This window comes from Cupressus sempervirens, chromosome 4 (assembly GCF_028749045.1).
Source record: "Cupressus sempervirens isolate cs-2001-9-10 chromosome 4, ASM2874904v1, whole genome shotgun sequence".
Classification (NCBI taxonomy): domain Eukaryota; kingdom Viridiplantae; phylum Streptophyta; class Pinopsida; order Cupressales; family Cupressaceae; genus Cupressus; species Cupressus sempervirens.
Window position 1 is genome coordinate 33687714 of NC_143121.1, and position 4722 is coordinate 33692435.

General features: G+C 31.7%; 1 non-coding gene across 1 annotated transcript; it reads right to left on the bottom strand.

Annotated features, from left to right (window-relative positions):
- Positions 1–4417: 4417 nt before the first annotated feature.
- On the bottom strand, positions 4418–4489 carry TRNAI-UAU (transfer RNA isoleucine (anticodon UAU)). The gene has a single exon. It is a non-coding gene; the product is annotated as a tRNA-Ile (tRNA).
- Positions 4490–4722: the final 233 nt, after the last annotated feature.

The following is a 4722-nucleotide window of genomic DNA, read 5'->3' on the forward strand; positions in this document are numbered from 1 at the left end:
TAAGACTAGTAATACATGTAAAATGGATAATTTTAATTGCTTATGATTGTATAACTTGCAAAGTTGCAACAATTTGAAGAATTTTTAAAATTTGTCGTCCTCTACCTAGAAATTTTTTTCAGAATTTTTTCTTTTATCATTTTGTAATGAATAAAATGTGGTTTTCAATATCAAAGGGTGTTTAGATTGATTTTCTAGAAAAATCAAAGCTTCTTTTTGTGAAGGTTTATGTGAAAACACTAGATTTCAAGAGTTTTTTGTGAAGTATGCAACTTCAAAATAGGGTTTTTTTTCTTAGAAAACACTCTAGTCTTCCCCTATAGATCTCCATTCATATTGGGAGAAAACCTCTTCTTTTTGGTATACTTCTTTGCTTGTAACTTTTATGTGATCTCTTATTTGTCCATGTATGTTTTTTCTCATTTTTTCTCCGTGTCTTAGCCAAGAGTTTCCTACATTTGAATCTAAGGACTTATCTATGTTTTTTTTACTAACATGCACATCATTTTCCAAGAGTTGTTTTCAATTGTTGGTGAGATCTCTTTGTATTGTGTGCATTTCAAGAGTGAGAGACAAGATAGAAGAATGGTTCATGTGAATGGTTTGGACGTGTTTGTTAGGCATGTAACTGATTTTGGTTCTCAATGATGGTGGCCTATTGACCATAAGTCTCTGCAAGTTGCAATCAGTTTCTTGGAGCTGCATTTGGGTTTAATAATTTTTCCTCAAAATTATTTTATAATTTTGCCTAAAAATTACTTGTTGGGTTTATAATTTTGTGCCTTACAAATTATTCTAGGTTTCTTAGTGGGTTGTTAATCATTTTCTCTTTAAAAAATAATTGGACGAATTTTAATATTAAAAAAAATCCTTAAAAATTTGTTGAAGGGTTTTATAATATTTCTCCCTATAAATATTATTGTAGGTTTTGTATGATGCTTTACCTCAAAAATCATTTTGTCAAAGGGTTTTACCATTTTAACATTTTCCTCAAAAAAATGTTTTGTACCGTGATTTGTGTCTCAGAATTTGTGTTTGAGGTTCCAAATGATTAATTTTTCTCTTCAAACATCATGTTTGATTTTTAAATTTTATCCTCAAAAATTATTTTATGGGTTTTGTATGATTTTCCTCAAAAATATGGATTCTTGTTTGGTGGGTATTTACATTTTTTTTTCCCCAAAAAATGATATTTTGTAAACTTCAATTTCAGGGTATGGTGATTTTTGTAGAAAAAAAATTGTGGTTTCTTGCAATCTATGCTGGGTCACACATAGACTTCTTGGGAAAAACATTTGCAAATGTGTATTTTGTGCAGGTTTTTTGTATTCGAAAGGTTTGTCAATTTTTCCATATAATCATGGTTTCAAATTTTAACAACTGATCTCAAAGGGACAACTTTGTTACCCAACATTAGGTTGGAGGGATTCTTGGTTATTAATAATATGAAAATCCAAGATGGGTCTTTAACAACTACAAAATGTCCTAATGAGGTGAGGGTATCCTTCTTTTTATTTGTGACCAAAAGACATTGTGTCTTTTGTAGGGTAGTTAGTGAAATGACCATTAAGGGAGGGTAATAAAGTATTTAATGTTATGTAAATAATAATTTAGGTATATTTAGTATATTAATTTGATTTTTAGCTAGTTTGTAGATAACATATAAACTTTCATGTTAGCCTTCAAGAAGTTTTGTATTTTGTTCTCAGTTGTTCTCTATCTAAATAGACTACAACTCCATTTGCAACCACTCATTTATAAATAATGAAATATTATAAAAGTAATTACATATGATCACATTGCAAGTAAAAATACAATAGGTCTTGCAATAATTGAACAACTCAATTAGCTATGGAATAAATCTTAGTTCGACCTCTCCCACATTTTTCTCTAAGCCCCTCACATAAGTATTGGAGGGTCCTCTATGTAGTCTTTTATCTTTTGGAAATGCAATAGATAGATAAGATAAGACAAATTTATTAATGTCCAACAATAGACCACCAAAAGGGTCTAAGGGACTAAAAGCTTACAACCAAAAAGACAACCAACAATAGGAGCACCAAACGGTGTTTGGCAAAGAGCAAGAAATAAAGAAAAATAATAAGATTTCCAAGGAAAGGACTAGGGATCCTTCCTTGAGGGTAAGAAGTCCAACACTAAAGGGTAAGGACCAAGGTGACCAAGAGCCCCAAACTATCTCTTAGAATTGTTGGAGGAATGCTGTTATCATGTGTACCCACTTTGGGGTCTCACAGATCTAGAGTGGCAGGTGGTAGGAGCACTGGATGATTGCTTCACACCCTAAGCCAAAGACAAGAGCAAGAAGAAGGTGGTGATACACTAATCTAAGGCCTAGTACTAAGGGAATAAGAGGTGTGGTTATAAAGCTTCCTGGTCTCTTGGAGGTAAAGTGCAAGGTGTTGTTGGTTCTTGTATCTAAGGAATGTTGAGAAAGACTTGGAGTCTCTAAATAGACAATAAAATCTCCCCCTAATCTCATAGTAAATGGGGCATCGAAAAATAAAGTGGGTCTCAGTCTCCATCTGAGCCATGGTACATAGACGACAACTCTGGTCCTCTCTATCAATAAAACTCTGCCAATTTATTGAGCAGTCTAAGACATTGAGCTTAGATGTAAATCAAATTGCATTAAATTAAAGAGGCAAGTTGCTTTCAAACTTTATGTTGATTCAACTTGTCATCCGATGACATTTTCTAGAAATTATTTGTGACTATTGCATGTTGTTGTTCAAAAGGGATTTACATTCAATGTTGCAAACTTTGAGCTACTTAATGAATTCACAATTATAATTCATTTTTAGACTTGGTCCCGCATACTTTGAGTTGCTTATCACATTTGAAGCTAGTGTAGAATGCTCAAGCAAGGAGGTAACTTGCAGAAATTGTGTTGCTTTTATTTTCTATGGTCATACATGTAAGATGAAGTATGTGTTGGAGGATTTGAGTTGCATGTATGATTCCTCTTTATTCTTGAATTCACATACAGAGTTGGGGAAGGTCGTTGAACATTCATGAGCTCCTTGTTTTTAACTTTTCTAAATTGAACTTAGATTGATTATTGTAAAGATGGCTAAATTGTTCTTAGGAGATTTTTGTAAAAATAGAGTTATGTATTCTACAACAAAGAGAATGCCCACTCTGCAAGAAGAGAGTATGATGAATACAATGCCCTATGAATTAGTCTAGTGTACATAATCTTAGGTGTTAGTTTAGTTTAGGTTTCTTTTAGTAATAATAGATAGGAGGAGTCTTCCCTTATAATTAGGAAAGAAAGTGTCTCACACATTATGGTTGGAAGCATTATTTTACAATTGATCCCAAAACTATCACTCGCAAAGTATCCACCCAACACATCTACATGACCCCTTGCAACAAACCAAGCTAGCATCTAAGTCATGTTGTTTGTTCAACATTGGTCACTTCCCTATATTTTTTTTGCATTCTTCTTTGAAGCAATAAATCATCAAATTCATCTCTTCATTTTATAATTCTCCTATGTTGTCTTGTATTTCAGGGATGATGCATAGTACTAAAGTAACCTCTTGCATCAAGATCTATTTCACTTTGCTAACATAAAAGTTATATTTTGTTCACCATTTATTTTTATTATACATTGTATGTGTTATCCATGTCCTTCCTTATGTATCTATATGTTCATCACATTCTTGCCCCTATGGCTTTTTGGTTTTCATTTTCTAACTTTGTTGTCTTGTGCAAAAAAAATTGTCTATGCATATATTTGTAGGTCTTCAACTTAAGAGTATGATTCATTGGCTTGAAGAGTTACTGCTTCCTTTGCAATATCCTTTTTGCATCGAATTTTTATTTATTTCTAGTAGCTTTCCTTCAATGTGCATATTCATTTATATTCATAAGCACACTAAAATGGGCCAATATATAGAGTCAAAAACTTCATACCTTTCACAATTTCACCTCCACATTTTTATCCACTTTAGTATCTAATCCCCTAGCATTTGTGTAGGCTCATTTTAGTCCTTGCATTAACCTTGTCCCACTAGTACAAAAACATGACTATGTAACTTTAAAAACTACTAAAACTTGTATATAAGTGACTAAACTTGGTCATGTGACTACTAGTAGTTAATGTCTAGTCATTTATAACACTACTAAATTTACTACTAAACAATTTTAGTCACTTATTTTGATCATTGACTAAGTCACATATTTAGTCGTATATTTAGTACTATATTTAATCACACATTCAATCATACATTTGATATTGATTTAGTCACATATTTAGTGGTATATTTAATATATTTACTCACATATTTGATAGTGTATTGAGTAGAATATTTAATAGTATATTTGGTCACATATTTAGTAGCATATTTAATAGCATATTTAGTCACATATTTGGTTGTGTATTTGGTCATAATAGGGTATGGTGGAATTGAACCACCATCCTCCTGCTTATAAAGCAGGTGCTCTTCCATTGAGCTAGCACCCTTTAAAGAATACATAATAAATTTATTATTTATTTCTTTTCAACTATTGCTGATTTTTCTTCATAAATAATTTAGCAACCTTAAATGCATTTGATATCATTTATTTTTCTTAGGTCAGTGCAAAAAGTTGGGTCTCACTTTTGGCTAAAAAGTGGAAGTGTTTTCCCTATTTTTGAAATATTTTGTCAATTGATGCCAAAATTTGAGCCATTTAGAGATTAAATATAAAGAAACT